Consider the following 20,971-nt stretch of genomic DNA (forward strand, 5'->3'; position numbering starts at 1 on the left):
TTGGTCGCGGGAGGGGTATCGGCGCGAGGACGGTGGGATCCGCCTGGGCCCCCTGTCGGAGCTTCCGCCCGAGGAGCGTCGACGTCGCCTTGAGATGGACCCCCGAGGATCCGGTCAAGACGAGACGCCATCCCCTCGGAGTCCTCACTGTCCTCGTCATCATCGTCATCTTTCTCGCTGGGGGCCTCTTCCTCAGGCTCTCCCCTCTGCCTGGATTTGGACCGGCGCGCCTCTAAGGCTTGCCGGTCGAGGTTTTTCTTCTTCTCCCCCTTCTTCTTAGAGTCCATGACGGACTTCGACTTCTCGGCGGACCGGCGCCGCGCGTCGCGGTCGACTTCGTCCTCCCTCACCGGGGGCCTCGAGGATCGAACGTCGATCCGCCCCTGCCACCGTAAAAAGTAGACTTAGAAAAAGGGGTTGGAAAAGGAACCCAGAGTCAAGGCTACCCACGAGGAAGAAAACATACCAGATCGACCGAGCCTTCATCAGGCCTCATGGGGAAGCCGTTGACGTGTTGCGACTTGAAGTCGCCGGCGATGGCCGCCCTGACCCGGGCGGCGACTTCATCGTCCGCCAGAGCCACGTTTGACATCCGGCAAGCTTCGAGATCCCGGGACGAAACGCCCGGCCCCATTTCATCCATCCTCAACGGCCGAGACATCAGGGGAAGGACCCTCCGACGATGGACGGCCGAGAGGACGAGAGCGGCGGACAGGCCCTCCAGGCGCAGCTTCTTCATGGCGTCGAGGAGGGGGTCGAGCCGCGACTGGTGCTCCTAGACGACGCCATACGTCGAGTTGTCCGGGCGCTCCGAGATCAGACGGCCCGTGTAGGTGGGGAAGAGACCGTCGTCGTTTCTCAGATAGAACCACTGGGAGTCCCACCCAGCATGGTTCGACGACAGCCCCACCGGGATGTACTCGCGCGGCCTTTCCGTCTTCTTCGTCTTCAACACCAGGTTGAGGCATCCGGCCCGCACGGGTTTCCTCACGCCGATGGTTCCGGTGGGGGCGTTGAAAAGTTCGCCTCTATAGAGGTGGAGCCATAGGTCCCAATGGGGCATCATCCCCAAATAGCCCTCACACACCGCGGCGAAGACCGTCGCGACGGTGATGGCGTTCGGGGAAAAATGCTGGAGCTCCACTCCACAGTGGAAGCAGAGGGCCCGCATAAAGCGACTCGGGGGAGCACCCAAGCCATGGCGGTGGAACTTGGCGAATGACACCACATAGCCCTCGGGTGGCTGGGGCTCCCTGTGACTCGTCGGCGGCGCGATCCACTCCGGCGAAGACTGTGAAGTGCGGCGGCGCAAGAGCCCTTCATTCTCGAGCTCTAGCAGACGGCGGTCCGTCATCAACGACGGATGCCAGTCGTCGGCGGCAACAAGCCTCACAGGCATCTTGGTTGGAAAGATGGTGGATTCGCTACCGCTCGAGGGGGTGCACGCGCGCGCGGAGGAAGCAAGAGAGCAAAGGCCGCGAGAAGACGAAAGTGAGAGGACGGAAGGGGAGAGAAAGAATGGAGCAACACCACGGCGTATTTATAGATAGCGGCCAACCAACGGATAGATCCGATAAATGAGGTAACTCCCCCCATAAATGCGCCGTCTAACGGTCCTTTCTCTCCTCACAGGCCGGACGCTCCGAATTCCCCGCCGATACAGTGTCGCAACGTCACTTACCTCAAAAGGTGCGCCCAACGGGCAGAAAGACGAACCGGCACGGCAGCTTCCTTACTTCGTAAGCCAAGGTATGCGCCCACGATAGTCTCGAGAGGTCGATGGCTGGCCCGTCGAAAGGGTTCGACAGCCGATCTCGAGCATCAAGAGTCAGGGATCCCCAGCGAGCGGTCGAAAATCGAGGCCCGCCTCGAGGACTTGCTGGCGATGTCCAAGGTAGGGTCGAGACAGTCGAGAGGAATCCCCCCGAAGAGAGGCATCGAGCCGCTGGACTCTATCGAATGAGACCGGTATCCCCGACCACGCCGACCCTGCTTTATGCGGGCGCCTCCGGGCTTCAGCTGACCCCCTCGAAAGGGGCACAGGTTCTCACTTGGACTACCCGCTAGGAACTCAATCTGGGGTGGAAGACGCTCGCTCTATCGAGAGTACGTCGAAACCTCCACGCAAGGCAAAGCCGAACAGAACCTTCCACCATGGGTGTTGACAGCGTTTTTGCAAATTCAGCAAAATAACCCTCGAAGGAGTTAAATACTCCCTCGAGGACTCGGGGGCTACCCCCGCGGGGTCGCTCACGCGCCCCCGCGGAAGCTCGACCGTAAAAGCGAAAGTCTCCACTCGAGCGCCAGCGCTCGACTGAAGACTCGGGGGCTACTGTCGAGGGTATCAACAAGGGGTACCCTCACCAATGCGTATAACGAGACCATCCGTACATAAAACTAGCCCCTCGATTCGACGCTCCGTCCGCACACACGCGCGGCCATCGACGGCTGCCACCTCGAAGACGGAAATAGCGTCGAGCGAATCGATCAAGGCTCGAGCGACAACTGACGTCGAATACGGAAGCGGGCTCGAGCGAACCGAGAGGCGTAGAGCGCAAGGACACTGTCCGCCGCTTGACGCGCGCACGAGAGCCAGGGCATTTAATGCACCTGACGCTTCCCCACCTAACACACGGGTCACGGGAGGCGTGATAGGGAACAGGCTTCTGTCCCATCGTTCTTTTTGCAGCGTTCCCACCGAACGACCCAGGGCGTGTCAGGACGCGGGAAACAAGGATGGAACGTCTAATCGGGACCCCCTCGAGACACCCAAGGTCAGCGCTCCAGATATCGACACCTCGTACGGCGTCCGACCCTCGACTTCACCAGGCTCCTTCCTGGATACGAGTCGGGGGTCGACTGACCACGCCGTAACCGCTCCGCCGGATTTGCCGCCGAGCCATATAAGCGTGCATCTGTCAAACCAATCCAAGACGGCGCGTAGAGCAGAATGTAGGGGCACGCGTAATCATCACTAGGCTATTAAGATGGGACGGTTCGAGGCCATGCCTGTACGGAAGCCTCGAGTAGGTCAGCGCTCCATGCTGCTATCGACCCCTACTCTGACACCTACACATGTACCCTAGGTCTCCCCTTGGAACTATAAAAGGAGAGACCCGGGAATAGACACGGAGGAGACAACACGACACCCATACGCAGTAGAACTCACACACTTCATACCATGCTTGTATTCACCCCTGTACAAGCACTTCGGTGCAAGATAATACAAACTCTCTCCCCCCCGCTGGACGTAGGGCCTTCTCTTGCCCGAACCAGGATAAATCTCTGTGTCTTCTTGCATCACCATCTGGGAAAGGGAGAACGCATACAAATTTACTCGTTGGTGTGACCCCCGGTGGGGAAAACACCGACAGCCTCTATCTTCTCTTTGTAGTCTACATTCCATCAACAAAGTTCAACCATATGGAACTTGTATATTTCTAAAGCTCATTTGCATAGTAAAGACTCGTATATTTTGGTTTATTTTACCATTGGGGATCCTGGAGGATTGATCCTTCTAGAGCCAGAAGGTTGAGGTCTGGTGGGTTCCTAGTGCCTGATTTTCTCTTCCTTTGGCCCTTGATGTCCCTGGATTTTTCCTTGAACTAGTTCTTTGGCACCCATCCATCAACTTCTCTATGTCTCTGTTCACCTTTACCCTTGAATTTGAAAGATGAAAGCACTTCCTCTTCAGGAAAGGCATTTGTCGAGGTTGTTGTGGAAGGAAGTGCTCCTCCTCGTTCCCATGGATCTTCCAAAGGACTCTTCCGCCACCTATCCAAAGCTCTAGAACTTCTTCCACTTTTCTTCCAGTGCCCTAAGCCTGAGATCATAGGGCAGCTTCCCTAGTACATTCCTTGGAGCTAGAGTAGGGCACTCTAATTTTGTATAACCCATAACACTTCATGAGGCAATAGAACAAAAGCTTCTCAAATTATAACTTAAACTAGTCCAGCTTTGAGGTTTTCTCATATTTCAACATGACGCTGTGCCACCGCAGCTTGTCCAAGTCTACCAGCACATAAGCACGAAGGAATGGCCCACTTGCTTCCCCATCACCATTGATGTCCATCCTGACTACCTATTTGATGAGGCCAGCAGCTCTAGAGCTCCTACTTTCATTCCTCTAGCCAAAAGGAGATTGAGTATGGCATGTTTGCACACCATACATGGTGAGCCTTCCAGTGCCTTCTCATCATACGAAGAACCAAAGTCCGTTGTGAAGAGGTTTTCGGTTGTGTCCTCTATTTAGTGAAATTTTAGCCTGAATAGGTTGCCACATGTTAGCTTCATCACGCTATAGATGGTAGTAATGTGGAGGGTTGATGGCGAGAGAACATTGTCGATCATCGCCCACTTCACCATGCAGCATCATCATCTTCATTATCATTGAAGGCATCAACTTCTCCTTCATCCATGGACAGTTTTAGGCAATCTTGGAGGTCTGCAACATCCTCCCGGTCCCCAGATGTCATCGAGACAGATGAACTACCATCGATTGTCTTCATAGTAGCCACGTAGGGTGGAAGAAGAGGAGTAGCACCCATCACATAGACTGGCCAAGCACTAGATCCCAACCAGGTCCTAAGTGGCACACTCTAGCCCTAGCGAGAAGACTAGGGTTCTGTGGATGTCGGCATGAAACAAGCTAACCGAAGGTATGTGGGTGCCCACCGGTGGCTACAGTGCTATGGGTGTGGCGTGTACATCAATGATGGGGAGTCCATAATGGTGTCGAGATCCCACCAGAGGATGACTAGAGTCTAGATCGGGATTGGGCAATTGGGTGGGGGGATCATGATGCTAGGGAAGCTGTGATCCAAAAATCATGGAGCGCCATCTCGTAGACTAGGGTGCTCTAACCTCTCTAAAATTGTATGCCTATTTGATACCAGTTCTTCTAGCACATTTAGTTTGTACTAGACTACTAGTGGACAGGCACGTGTGACACTCACATCTGTATAAAAAATTCTTATGCAATGGAGAAATTACAAAGTTGGAGGTTGCAATAAACATACACATCAATAAATATTAACCATGTGAGACGAAGATCTCTAAGTAACCTTGTCCTATGACAACCATGCTAGATGTTGTGGGTTAGTGGTTGACACCAAGGCCTAAGAAAGTGGAGTTGGCTAGATCTAGGCGAAAGTTCGTGAGGCATGGTGGCATCAGTGCAAATTAAAACTCAGTGGCGAAACATATCAAGGTAATCTAATTCATGTACTATAAAAATTCTATGCGCAATCATTGAATTGACACAAAACTATGCCGCATATAATGATATGAAGTGCTCCATGTTTTCTTGCCTCTATAATTTGATGGATTTCTTATAATGGTACCCATGTCTCCCTCTCCTTATCTTAGTTTTAAATCTGCTACTATTTGTCCATAGCACATTCATGATTTCTGCAATTGCAAATATTACAATGGGTTCAACTTCCAACTGAGTTTCTCTTTGTTGAAAATCAAAGTCTTTGCAAGACTAGAAATAATATATGAATAAAAGACTGAGTGTGGCCAAATGAAATGAAGAGATGGAAGAACATCAAAGACTTCGCACACATCCATCCAACCTCCATCCTCTATAAATGGGGGGGGGTGCTTTCATCTGATGTATGCATGGTCAAAAGAAAAGTGAAATAAAGAAACAAGCTTCCTCTTCCTCCCATCTCTCTATGTGCCGATCCGTGTAACACGCCAAAATTTCTTCTTTTGAATAGTTGATTTGATTTAATTAAAAAAAATTTTGTGAGCACTAGAAATATAAGCTTAGAAATATTGTTGATGCATTCATGCTATAGCATTTATTCTTGTGATGTGTGAATTTATGCAAAAGAAGATTTGAATTCAAATTCATTTTGAAAATGAGCTTAAAAATTGGTTTGGAAAATAAAAAGGAAATCTTGTTTCCCTCCTTTTGGCCTACTGGCCCATCTTTTCTCCTTCACGGCCCACTCCCTCTCCTTCTCCTCTTGGGCTAGCCAAACTCGCGCAGCAACTGCCAGCACGCCTCCTCGTTTTCCCCTTCTCTCTACCATGCAGGACCCAGCCGTCACATCCATCCCCTCCCTCCAACTGCTCTCCTTCTCATATCGCAATGCGCAGATGGCAACCGCGCGCCCCTGCTCCCCGCTCCACCACGTTCTCCCCCCGCGCCTCGCCCTCTTTGGATGCGCCCGAGCCATGCCGTCCCTGCCCCGCTATCATTTTGCTTTCTCCCTACCTCGGTTCCCTCTGTCGCGCGTGCAGAAACCACCGACGGAGCTCCCTGATCTGCCGTACGTCGTCCCGGCAAACCGAGCCACCTCTGACCCTACTCTTCGTGCTGGTGAGCTCGCCATCCCCTCCTACCTCTTCCCATCCATCTTATGGCTGTTTTCGTGGCTTCTAGTACCTTCACCGTGAGCTCTGGTGAGGTCCATGGCCACCAGCCATGGCTAAAGTCTCGCGAGCCTCTCCCCGACAACGCAAAGGGTCCAGGCGAGGTTGCCTTGCTCTCCTCTCTCTCCTAGTGCTTTCGCTTTGGAAAATCATGCCCGGTAGAGCCCGCGCGAACGACTCCGACGAGCTTCTTGTATTCTGACCATGGCGTCGCCACGGGGGCTCTGCTCCGGCCAGCCCCGCCACCCCTCCTCTCTCTAGGTCTCATCTGGACCGTTGCTTTGAGATCCAACGCTCCAAATGAGCCTGTACCCGTTCGGCCTGGTAGGTTTTCTAAAGAGACCCTCTGTTTTCTTGAATTACAACCCACAATCCTTTGCGTAGTTTTAAAATACATTTCCTATGTTCGAAAACGTAAACCGGCTCTGTTGATTTCAAAAATACATTTTCAATAATTATAGTTTTGCCACTATGTTTGTTTTATACATAAAATATTCATTTTAACTCTGATTTGACCCATTCAAATTGCGTTAGATTCATTTTCGTGAGATCTACATGTTAGTAATCTGGGTTCACCAGTTTGAAACTTTTTAATTTCGTGACCCTATTTAATTAATTTCTTTTCTAAAGAAAAATTCTTAGAAAATTCATATCTTCTCCGTTTTAGCTCTGATTCGATCCATTCGAGTTGCGTTAGTTTCATAATTTCATAAGTTTCGCGTTGGTATCACTGTTGTCTAGGTTCACCACTGTTAGATTTCCTAGATAAATACGAGTCCTTAGATTGCTTTTGATGTCCCATTTAAGGCGTAGATTTCAGGTCGTAACTCCGTTTTCTATGCATTTCTCATTGATGTGATCGTAGCAGCGTGTAGATGATTTTGGAAAACTTTTATTTAAATTTATTTACTGTTGGTGTACTGTTTTAATTATAACTTTGTTTTCTTTGTATATGGGTGGCCTCAATTGCTTGTGTGTTGATGATTGGTGACCGAGTTTAGTCGGTGAGCATTACTTCAGTGATCAAGATCAGAGCCTTGGAAATAAGTAAGACCAGCAGGATCAGTAGGAGCAATTGGATCAAGGTAAGTATAGCATTTGGGTTTTAATTCTATGACCATGATCTTGTGACTAGATGAATGTAAAGCAACAAGCAATAATAATAACTTTTTAGCAACTTGAGAATTTATCCGTAAGTGATAACCGGGATTAAAGTGTAACCATGAGGGCTATAATAGATGTGGCTTTAGTTAAGTATGAGTAACTTTTCTAGCTTGTTAGAGGTTACCTGCGTGGCGCAAATGGGGGATAGCCGACTGTGGATTCCCTGCGTGGTAGAATTACACGGACTGACTAATGAAACCAAGCGGCCCTAACTTGTTAGACGAACCTTTGAAAGGCTTCATAGTGATCTCTGCCGACCTCTCTAGGAAGGGGGTTAAGAGGTTAGCTACCTCGGGCAAAAGGGTAAATCATGACTCATGGGTAAAGATGTACGACCTCTGTAGAGTGTTTATTAAACAGATATACTAGCCGTGCTCACGGTCAAGAGCGGCCTTGGGGATTCTTACATTAAGGGTGATGAATCTTGTTGTGTTAAGATACTTATTGTTTATTGTTTAATGCTCTATATTATTTATGTCACATTGATCATGAGATTGTGGGATCTATACAATCTAGTTTCTATACTTGTAGAGTTCATCTTGGACTCACTCTTGCTATCTCCCCCACACCTCGGGAGAAGTATTGGGCTTGTGATCAACTAGTCAGTTGGATCCTGTAGAGTGAAGTTAATACCTGAAGTTTGGAGTTATCTTCCATGGTTTGCTGCCTAAGGTTGTTTCTGATTTATTATGTACGTTATATAATTTATGCGTTGTCCTTTGATATTACCCCTTATTTGTAGCTATATGTGAGATTTGTCTTCTAAAACTCACATATGGTGCATATCTGATTTTGTTCTTGAAATCGGGTGTTACAATCTGTCTCACATTTTTTCTGCCCTAGCGCCGCCGCCGCCGCCATCGCAGCTCCCATCATCCACCACCGCTGGTCCCACTCCCTTTCCCTCTGGTATCTCGCCGGAGGTTGAAGGGAGTGGGGATCCATTGTTTCTAATAAGTTTTTCTTTAGTAGATCGAGTTTAGGGTTAGTGTCTCTCCATGCCAAATTTTTTGGTATTGGAGTTTTATCTTCTCCTTCTCCTCTTCGGTGACGGTGAAGGAGAAAGGTGGAATCGGCTTCTCCATGGCGGCTCTGTTGAAGATAAGGATGACAACTTCAGCGTCAGCATCTTTATCGACATGACGACATGGAGACTTTTGTTTCCGGACGGCAGCATCAAGGCGGAGATGATGTCGCCGCCATAGAATAATTTTCTCCAGTCTCTTCTCCATTTTATTTTGGTTAGATCTAGCCACAATGAAGGACCAGGGAGAATAATTTTTAGATTAGTCATCCTCACTCTTCGGTGGTATAATAAAGAAGAAGGATGATACCAAAAAGAAGAAGTTCCTCAATTCCGCCTACTGGAATGTTGGTCATTGTTCGTTGGACATTTGTTCTCAGGCCATTTGCTGAGTGTTTGCCTATGCGGTCATCTATACTGCAAACCATCTAACAGGTTAGGTTTTAAGTTATGCTTTACACAGTGTGAGTACTATATTATAATCCAAAGTGCATGTAACGTGTTTGATGTAATCAGCTATCATATAATATAATTATTCTTTCACCGAAAAAAATTCTTATGTAGTAGTGTAATTGTGAGCAATCCAGTGAACTTGATTTCTAACATGTTATTAGCATGAGTTTTACTGAGCTAAAAGGGTAAGAAGGTAGGAAATCGATTCATTTGATGTTCAATCTTCTTGTTCATGAACAAGGACACACATGAGAACACAAGTACGAATACCTCACCGCCATCGTGAAGATGTGTGTGCAAACCGAGCCATTCCTGCCCATAAGGTCAGCAGATCGAGCCACTGCCATCTAGAAGATAAGTGAATGTCCTGATGTGACATGGCACGACTACCGACATAGAAGTGTGACCTCAACGTGTGGTCGCAGGCGCATGGCCCCTCGGCGCGATCACGGCCGTCCAGATGCACAGCCTCAGGCATGTGGCTACCAGCATGGTTGTTGACGGTCCTTAATGCTTACATTTAACCATCAACTAATCATGGAAAAGGATCCAAATGCAACCAACACCCAGACTTAGGGTTTTATCTGACAGAATTCCACGAGTTTTGGTGTTTGTCTATTTCTGCAGGGGGTTATCAGGAAATACGGAGAAAATGCCCACACGTCAGGTTTACATAGAGATATTAACGTGCCGTGCAATTTTCTATCATCTAGAAGACTCCAGAATCCACGGGAACGAACGGGAAGCCGAGAGGGCTCAAGGACAGGGCGCCCACCCTACTCTCCTGGGCGCCCGCCCACTTCCAGAGTCCAATCAGGACACGTTTCGCGGATTATGCTCCACCGACCTAAAGGATCAAGGATAACCGTTCAATCAATGTCGGTTTGATCCAACGGCCCAGATTCATCTGAAAAGACTATATAAGCAAGGCCCCCTGGCCCCTAGAGATCATACCTCTTCTACAGAATCAAAGTTAGGGTTTCAATTCTTCATCCAAGTAGAGAGGATCCCTCTAGTTCATCTAGTTCTAGTTCTAGTTCCTCTAGTTCTAGTTCTAGTTCATTCTAGTTGTAATCTAGAAAATAGGGAGAGAGAAGAGGAGAGCGGAGGAGGAGCCGGATCTATCGGATCTTCCTCAACATTGTACTTTTGCAGCAACTGGTTCGTTCTTCATCGTTCTACAGGTTCTTCAATTCATAATTCCTGAGTTCTCTAATTACTTTTATTTACATTCAAGTTATTTATTGGATTCCCGCTTGCATCAAGTGCTCTAGTCTTTATAACGCTAGAGTAGTAATTAATAGATTAGACGTGGTGTTTAGTCTTGCAATTACCTGGAATTGCACCCAATCCTGCGGATTGTTGTGGTAGCCCTAGGGTAGTGACAGCCCTAACGTTCGACGTATTCCACCTCGTTCGGATCAGTGTTTGTAGGACCGTAGTCAAAGCTTCCTAGCCCCCTTCTCATCTCTTTCTGTGGTTAGTGTTCTGATGTCCCAAAATAAATAATCTTTGAAGTAATTCTTGATTCTTAGATCAACTAGAGAACTCTCAGGAAACTTCCTCTCTTCCCACCAAAAATAATTATATAGTTATCCTTGGGCGATCTTGAATCTTAATTAGTACACTCACGTTCCCTGTGGAAAATCGATACTCTAGAATACTCCCGGGTGAAAGCTACATCGGTATCCGTGCGCTTGCGGATTTTTCTGTTTGCGTTTAAAATACCCAACAATGGTGCAGTTGTCCTGGTGCACGGCCCCCGACGTGCAGCTGCCGGTGTGACGTGGCTAGCCTAGCACATTGCCCTAGTGTGGCCCACTGGCTTGGGCTGCCCTGGTGCGGGCCCTAGCATGGCCGGTGGGGCGGCGTGCTCCGGCTCAGCTCACGACCCCCTTCCTAGTGTGGTCCCCTTGGCCTAGGTGTGGCTCAGCACGTAGCCTAGCGCAGCAAGCCCCTGGTGTGCACGCGCGTGGCCTCGGCACAGCTGGTGGCGCGAGCACAGACCCCGACACAGGCTAGGCCACCGACGTGTAGGGACACCGGTTTCTGGACGCCATTACCTTTTTCTTCATGTCTTCTGAAGAAGAGGTTAAGGAAGAGAGGAAATGGGAAGGAAAAATAGGGTTAGGGTTTTACCCTCCCTATTTATATCAGCCATGGGTAAATCTGAGCCGTCCATCATAATGGACGGCTTCGGATGATTGGCCCTATCAGGCCACATGAGGGATAAATTTGGCCCATTTAGCCTATTAAAAGTTGGGTTGCATATATTATTCATTATTTGCGCAAAATAGTGGCCTGAAGTCCACTATAATACATAAATACATGGCCCAAAGTCCATGTGACATGTGTGGCCTGAAGTCTACCATATTTCTTTATTACTGTTATTACTGCTATTATTTATTTAAAACAATTATTTATTGCATTTAAATTCTACGTATTTATTTTACTGCTATTCTTAATATTTAATTGCAATGTAATCCTAGATTTTACATTGGGAAATTTATATAGTTGTGAAGACTATATTAAGACGTAATCATGAAGATTATGCACCGACATCCACTAATCCTTTACATTAATTGTGCACACATGTGGGACATTGCAAGAAGGGATTTCGAGATGCTCGCCGTAGACGGCAACAACTACTTTACTCAGGCGGCTGACATCAAGATTAGACTCGATGGCATGGGCCTCGATCATACTATTGTCCAACCTAAAGCTGGCTAGGATGACTGCACAAAGCAAGACAAGGCGACGACATTGCACTACCTGCAAGACCACCTCCACCCTAACTTGAAGTGTGAGTACATGATAGAGAAAGATCAACTAGTCTTATGACAGACAATTGTGCTCCCCAGAGCACAACAAGACTGGATCAACCTACGCTTCCAAGATTTCAAGTCTGTGGCTACATACAACTCTTCTTTGCATAGAATTGTGACCAAACTATGTCTATGTGGCCAGAAGATCACTGACATTGATATGATCAAGAAGACTCTGTCCACCTTCAAACAGTATAGGAACTCAACGTACACCAAGTCTCTGAGTTGAGTGAAGTATTGTCTGTTGCTGAGCAACAGAATGAAGTTCTTATGTTCCATGGTTGTGCCTAAAGCAAGGGGCTGTGGAAACGGAAAGTGAAAGGGGAGAGAGGTGCCATGTTCAAGGTCAAAGGAAAGAGAAAATCCAAGGGAAGATTTGATCCTAAGAAGGAAAGAGGTGACCACAGTGGGGAAGAGCAAGACCGATTGCTATAGATGCGGCACAAAGGGACATTTGTCCCATAATTGCCTCACCCCCAAGCACCTTGTTGACCTTTACCAACATAGTAAGAACAAAGGTAAAGGTCAACATGAGTCCCACTTGACCACTAAGTCTGAAGCTCAGCCTAAGAAGCACGATGACATGACCGTCGGTGCAAGTGGAGGCGTCCGGATGGACAAAAGTGAGGACAATCTTCTTGATGGCTTTGATATATTTGGGGACCTATAGTAATCTCCAAAATATCATGTTAGTTATATGCGATGTCCACTGTACCAGTGTCAATAAAGTTTGGCCATGCATGCTCCTAGAGAGCATTTATAACAGGGTAGATGGTCTAACTATTGTAATATTTCCTTGGAATTATGTAATTTTGTCTTTATGATAATGAATGCTTTATGTTAAGTTCCTATCTTTGTTTTATGGTATTTAACAGAACCTATGGGAATCCCCATGGCTGAAGAAGAAATTTGTCTTGTAGACAGTGGCACCACCAATACGATACTGAGGGAAACCAGATATTTCCAAACATTGACAAAGAAAAATGGAAATATTATGACCATTGCCGGATGGCATGACCGCTTGGGTCATCCTAGGTTGAGTATGATGAGAAGAATCATCAAAAATTCTACTAGCCATGATGTCAAATGCTTCCCTAATCCTAAAGATTTTATTTTCACTGCATGTGCAAAGGGGAAGCTAATCACTAGACCATCCCACCTCAAGATTAGGGATGAGTCACCTGTGTTCCTGCAAAGGATACAAGTTGATATTTGTGGACCTATTCAGCCCCTATGAGGCCTATTTAAGTATTTTATGGTATTGATTGATGCATATACCAGATGGAGCCAAGTGGACATGTTGTCCACTATAAACCATGCTTTCCCCAAGCTCATTGCCCAAATAATTAGGCTAAAAGCAAGTTTCCCTAATAACTACATTCAGTCCATTCAGATGGATAATGCTGGTGAGTTTAGATCGAAAGCTTTTGATGATTACTGCTTAGCCATGGGTATTAAAGTAGAGCATTCAGTACCACATGTCCATACACAAAATATGAGTCCTTGATCAAAAGGATCAAATGGATTGTCACACCATTGTTGCAGAATTGGAAGCTGACAACTAGTTGTTGGGGCCATGCAGTGTTGCATGATGTAGCACTGATCCAACTCAGAGAAGTTGTATATCATAATACATCCCAATTGCAGTTAGTGTGTGGGAAAGAACCAAGTATTTCCTATCTACATATATTTGGTTGCGTTGTGTATGTGTCAACACCACCACCTCAGCGTACCACAATGGGATCCACTGGAAGTTGGGGATATATGTTGGTTATGAGACTTTGTCCATAATCAAATATTTAGAGCCTATCACTAGGGATCTTCATATGGCTTGATACGCTGATTGTGTCTTTGATGAAGACCATTTCCTAGCATTAGGGGGAGATAGGCATCTAGAAGAATGCTGAGAAATTGAATGGAATACATCTGGAATACAATCCTTAGACCCACGCACCAGTGAATCTGAACTGTAAGTTCAGATAATTATACATTTGTAAGGTCTTGCAAATGAGCTTCCAGATGCCTTCACTGATCACAAAAGGATGACAAGGTCGCATATACCCGCAATAAATGCACCGAAGAGAGTACACGTACCCCATAAGGCAACCAACTCTACTGTCTCCCCTAATCCTAGGAAAAGGGGGAGGCCTCCGGGTGCTTAGGACAAGGTCCTACGGAGATGTCCACAGAGGCGACAACCTGAGCAACTTGCATCACTCAAAGAATCAGTTGAAGAAGCTTGACCTGAAGTCGAAAATGCCCCTAAAGTGGCAACTCAACCTGAAGTTGAGGAGGTCCCTGAAGGACACCATCCTGAAGATGGAAATCCCAATGCGTCACACACGCACCATCGCATTGGAAGATCAAAATACTCCAACTCAGTCGTTATGGGAAATCATGAATGGGAAGACAATCATAAAGAGATCGCTACTAATTATGTGGAATCAGGAGAGTTATATTGTAGAAAGACCACTATTATCGACATTTACTTCGCCTTAGAAATTGCTGACTCAATGGATCCTGATCTAGAACCAATGTCCATGATAGAGTGCCGAAAGCGCTCAGACTGGGACAAATGAAAAGCAGCAATTCAGGCAGAATTACAATCGCTTTACAAAGAGAGGTTTCTGGGCCTTTAGTCCCAACGCCTCCAAAGGTCATAATCGTAGGATGCAAATGAGTCTTCCTCCAGAAGAGGACTGAACATGGCCAGGTGGTAATATAAAAAGCAAGGCTAGTGGCATAGGGTTTCATGCAGAGACCCAACATCGATTATGATGAAACTTACTCTCCTGTTATGAGTGGCATAACATTATAATATCTTATATCTATGGCAGCTAACTTGAATTTAAAAATGCAGTTGATGGATGTTGTGACCGCATACATGTATGGGTTGTTGACGGTCCTTAAGTATCAAATTTAATTATCAAATAAACAAAGAAAAGGATCCAAATGAAATCAACATCTAGACTTAGGGTTTTATCTGACAGAATTCCATGAGTTTTGGTGTTTGTCTATTTCTGCAGGGGGTTATCAGGAAATACGGAAGAAAGGCCCACAAGTCGGGATTACATAGAGATATCAACGTGCCGCGCAATTATCTTACATCTAGAAGACTCCAGAAGCCACGGGAAGGAAGCAGAGGCCGAACGGGGCCAGGCACTGGGCGCCCGCCCCCCTTCTGAGTCCAATCTGGACTGTCTTTCGGGAAAGATCTCCACCGACCTAAAGGATCAAGGATAACCGTTCAATCAATGTTGGTTTGATCCAACGGCCCATATTCACTTGAAGGGACTATAAAACCAGACCCCCTGGCCCCTGGAGGAGAGAGCCTCTCAACCCTAATTCATTATTCTCAAGGGACAAGAAGCCTCTGATCAAGATTAGAGCCACCACATCAATTAGACATCTAGATTAGCATAGCTACATAGGATTAGAACTAGAAGGAGTCAATCTTCGATTGGTTTCTGGATCTGTCAAGAGGATTCTTGGTAATTCTCTAATTGTGCTTCTAATTGCTTTCTAATTATCTTTGTTCTTCAATATTATGAATATGACTTTGTTCTACTTCAATATATTGCTTATGACTTTGCTCTACTTGCTTATATTCGCAATTATATTGTTCTTAGTTTATCATAGTTATATACTTGGCTTAGTTAGATTGGATCTATATACATGCTTAGGATCGTATAGCGTTTATCCATCGGATCCATGGGTAAATGATAGATATTGTGTAGGCGTGGTGCTTATACCGTATTTATCTGCGATTGTACCCAATATGCCAGATCGTGGGGTAGTTCGTGATAGTGACAGCTTCATTGATTCTTATATAGTCCCCCTCTCGTGTATTGGGCTGACAGAGCAACATTATTACAGGGGAGTGATTGCTATGTTTCTCATTTACCTTTCTAATATCACTATGCATGGGCGTAGTCTTGTCTCGCAATGATTGCTAAGTATGCTTGCACTAACTATGATAATGCTAGACTATATAGTTGAGAATAACTTAGGAAATATTCTTGTAGTTTGTTCTAATTCCATGCTAATGACTTTCTAGAGTATCTAATTGAGGTGCTTATCATATTTATATGTGGCTAAGTTATGCTGATCAGATTAATTATCTTTGTCACCATTCATTACTTCATATATCCTTTATGTGACACTTACCCCTGTATGAAAGAGTTAGATAAATGTTCTCAATTATATATGCAATGATAGATACTCAATCTCATATTCCATTCTGTAATCAATAATGATGATTGTTAATCCCTTCCCAGTGGTAAAAATATAAATAACGATACCTGGAATACTTCCCGGTTAAAATGCTACATCGGTATTAATCTGTGCGCTTGCAGATCCCATTCATTATTTATTTAGAAGAGCAATTGCATATTTCAATACCGCGTCTTTCATGTCATGCTGGGGATGACAACTTGGCTTAAGTGGTATGAGGGATAGGTTTGGGATTTTTGGCACCGTTATCAAAATTAGAAAACTAAGTCTACTTTTGGTAATGATGTTAAGAATACCCAACAAGCATTTTTGGCGCCGTTGCCGGGGAAGGTTGATTACTGATCAAGAATGAATAAAGGATTTTGAGTTATCATTCGCATCACTAATATGATTGAGCTTATCAATTCTCTCATACAGTTTTACCCCGATATTTTTCTATTTTTATCTTATGCAGGGGAATGTATGAATAGAAGACATCTTCCAGGAAATTTTGTTGACAATCCCGAAGCGTTATTCAGAAAAACAAGAGCCAAGCTCAAGAAGAGATCATCAACACTTCAGCAAGAAGCTTCATCCAATCAAGAAGATCATCGGAACTTGTCTTCAGAGTTCGAAGCCATGGCAAACAAATCGATTCGTGAGTTCTCAGCTCCCACTACGGACAACATCCGCACTGGACCTGCTGCAGAGATCGATGGCAACTTTGAGCTCAAGCCTAGACTTATCAACATGGTGCAATCCAACCAATTCTGTGGGAAGGCACACGTAGATGCTAGTGCTCATCTCCAACACTTCCTGGAGATATGCAGTACATTCACCATATCAGGAGTTTCCAGAGATGCTATACTACTTCGTCTCTTCCCATTCTCACTGTTAGGAAGAGCGAAGCAGTGGTTCTACGCTACAAAGGAGAAGAATACTACGTGGGCACTCTGCTCAACAAACTTTCTGGCTAAGTTCTTTCCCATGGGCAAGACCAATGCTCTCCGTGGGAAGATTACAAGTTTTCAACAACAAAATGATGAATCTGTTCCAGAAGCATGGGAGCGCTTCCAAGACTACATCCTAGAATGTCCCCATCATGGAATGGAGAGCTGGCTACTAATGCAGACGTTTTATCATGGGCTCGGCAACAGTGCCTGAGAGACCATGGATGCTGCAGCTGGAGGAGCATTCCTATCACTTACCATATCACAAGCCACAGCTCTTGTGGAGATGATGGCGTCTAACCAAGGCTGGAATGAAGAGAGGACCCAGACACGCAAGAAAGGTGGAGGTATGCATCAGCTCAAGGAGGTAGACATGTTGTGTGCGAAGCTAGACCTGCTCATGAATAAGCTCGACAATAGAGCCGGAGATAAGAAAGAAGTTATGCACATCTACGACTCTCACATGACTTGTAAGGAGTGTGGAGATACTGGACACTCAGGCAATCACTGCCCTGAGATGCTTGAGGATGTAAACTACATCATCATCAACAACAACAACTACTACAACCGTCCTCAACAAAATCCAGGTTGGAATCAACAGAGGCCTAACTACTCAGGTAATTATCAAGGTAATAATTCTTACAACAATAACAATAATTTTCCACCTCTGAGAGAGTTGTGTCCAATCAAGGAAAGCTAATGGATAACCTATCTAAGAAATTGGCATCTAATGATAAAATGCTAGAAAATATAAATAATAGAATGGATAATTTCTCTACTGCCATCAAGAATCAAATTAGCTTTAATAAAATGATTGAATCTCAATTAAATCAAATAGCTGCTGCTGTTCCTACTACTAACCCCGGTATACCATCACAACCGGAAGGATTAGAATCTGCAAATCTTGTAGACATGTTTGATGCAGGTAATAACTGGAGTAACCCCGTCACTGAAGTTACTACTGTCCTTCTGCCGGTCAAGAGAGGTCATCCAGGACGCCCCGTCATCCCGATCTCCATCGGCATGGTGGACGTTCCAGAAGCACTCTGCGACTTTGGCTCCAGCGTCAACATTATATCCAGGGTACTCTATGAAAAATTCTTTACATATCCTTTATTAGAAACAACCATGTGTTTGCAGTTTGCATATCAGACGATAAGTTTTCCAAAAGGAATATTGAAGAACCTTTGTGTCTGAGTTGGTACCTTATATGCCCCAGCAGACTTCGTGGTGATAGAGACCGGTAATGATGAGAGGGCACCCATCATCTTAGGGAGGCTATTCTTGAACACCTCAGGAGCTGTCATCTACGCTAGTGCTGCCAAGATCAGTTTCTACATCAAAGGGAGGAAGGAGACGTTTTCCTTCAAGAACAAGACTACACAAATCCCAGATCAATCCAAATGTGAATCAAGGAAGAGGACCAACAGGAGGAACAGGAACAAGCAAGTGTGGACCGAGTCAGCTAAGATGGTCACTGCAGTTCATGGAGGTCAAGATCATCAACTTAAGTCACCGTTTTTGACCAAGAAGGATGACCCAGGAATGCCAAGCATCTATTGCTCCATAAATGGATACAACTTCTACAAGACGACTTGCGACACTAGATCGGGCGTCAACATAATGGCCGCAGTCACCTATCGGCTCTTGTTCGGAACCATGCCCCTAAAACCAACATACATTCAGCTCCAGATGGCAGATCAGACATTTCGAGAAGTTAAAAGAACAATAACTGATGTCCCTGTCAAAATAGACGATCATTTTGTCTACACGGACTTTCGGGTTATTGACATGGGAGAAGATGAATACGATCCATCCATCATCCTTGGAAGACCGTTCCTCAGCACCGTTAAAGCAATCATCTACATTGGAACCAGAGAAGTCCATATGCACTTCCCCCCGGAGAAGGTACGCCGTTATTTTACTGACCCTAACTACATCTTTGAAGAATCTAAGCAGGTCAGAAAACGACGCAACCGCAACCAGAGGAGGCAAATCATCAAGGACGGATGGGCAGACTATGAAGGAGAAGTTGTAAGGTCAGAAGACATCCAGTTTAAACAGAATTATCCAGAGGAGACCGAAGCATCGAGTCTGGTATGGAAAGAGAAGATAACTATACATAAAGAGGAGGCGCCGCCGGAAGTACCGACTCCGCCACCCAACGAATCCCAGGACAATTGAGAAAGAGAAGAGTCCTGTTCGGAGGACTTAAAAACACCGAACGCCTTGCCAAGAGGTAAACTTGGTAGTTATCCTTTCCCTTTCAATTATTTCAAATAGTTTACTTAGTTAATTAATTATGTTCATACTATCCTAAAAAGAAAATAAAAATGAAAAACAGTAAGCCCCATGTGAGTATACGAGTGGCATAAAACCTATAAGTACATTCACTGTGGTGGCATAAAAATAAAATAAAAATTTCTTTTCTGCTTTATAAAATGAAAATATAAAAATAGAGAGTAATAATTATTAAGGAGTCTCAATATGATAAAGGCTAGATATTTATGCTAACACTTAATTAGTTCCACAAGCTTTGTTGTCTATTTGAGCTCCACAGAATTTAAGAATCAAGAAGACTAGCTGACGGAGGACATTCTAATCGCTGTCAGAATGCTGCTGACTTTCAAATACACCTCTGCCACCTGCTAGCTACATCAAGAGAAACTACGTCAAAATTCAGCTTGAGGGAGAGCACCCCCCGATAAGTATTTCTATCTATCTTTATACTTATACTATATTAAAATATAGATATACATAATTATGGAAAAACAAATAAAGATTTTGTGCTTATATATATGCCTTTTGCTTACTGTGTTTAATAAATAAATATAGTGGCTATGCTAATCTGAATCTTAGTAATAAACTCTAGCATGGATATGATGAATAGTTGCTCTACTTAATTTTTAAAATTTGAAGTTCTCTCTCAAGTTTAGACACAACTGTTATAACTTAAAGCTTGCTCTAGACCTAAACTTGTGGGATGAAAACTTGATCTGAAGTCTAAGTTGTTAACAGATATGATATGGGAAGGTTGAGTTGCTGTTTATCTGTTCCTAGAGATGCTAGAATTCTAGAGAATTTTATCTTTGAATATCTTTAAAATATTACATGATGAGTTCCTGTATGATGAGAGTTTAAATTCCTACCACAGCCATATATACATGCTTGCTAGACTTTGAGCCACACATTTACTATTTACTGCTTATGAGCATTGAGTGTGGTCAAGCTGTGTAGACCCTTAGGAGCTTGTCATGTGGTTAAATCAAGATTCACTTGCACGTTCACTCACACATGCTACTTCTATTCCAGAAGTACCATCCACATATATCCATCCATTTCCATCTCCAGAACCACCCAAAAATATTCTACTCCTAATCCGGGAGAGAATAGCCAAAAAATATCTCTGTTTTCCCTGTGAAATAAATGCTCAAGTTATCTTGTTACTACCAGTTGCTATATTATCTCAAGAGATGAGTGCTCTGAAAAAAAAAGAAAGAAAAAACTATACGAGGAAATAAAAAGGGGCAAGTGCCCGAAACCTCGAAAGAAAAGAAAAAGTGAGACGAGAGGTAAAAATGGACAAATGTTCGATAGTAGAATTAGGGGTACAAGATACCCACCTGAGAGGAAAGAAAAAGAAAAGATAGAGCATCTCATTCTCCTCATAAAGTTTCAAAAAGCAAGGAAGGTATGTATCCCCTCAAAAGAGCAAAAGTAGAATTAGACTTTCACCATTGTTATCACCATCATCACCATATACCATTCATTCGCCACACATGCACATCTTGATTTGACTTATTGATTTGTTTCTTTGGATCCATGATTTGACTATATAATAAATGTCTTGTAAGTATGTATACTTTATCTCCCACCTATGAGCTCCAGATATTAAAGCCTTATTAGAGTAGGGTGAGAGAGAAGGCAATAAGAGAAGGCATATACCATCATTGCCTTGG

Source organism: Sorghum bicolor, chromosome 10 (assembly GCF_000003195.3).
Source record: "Sorghum bicolor cultivar BTx623 chromosome 10, Sorghum_bicolor_NCBIv3, whole genome shotgun sequence".
NCBI lineage: Eukaryota > Viridiplantae > Streptophyta > Magnoliopsida > Poales > Poaceae > Sorghum > Sorghum bicolor.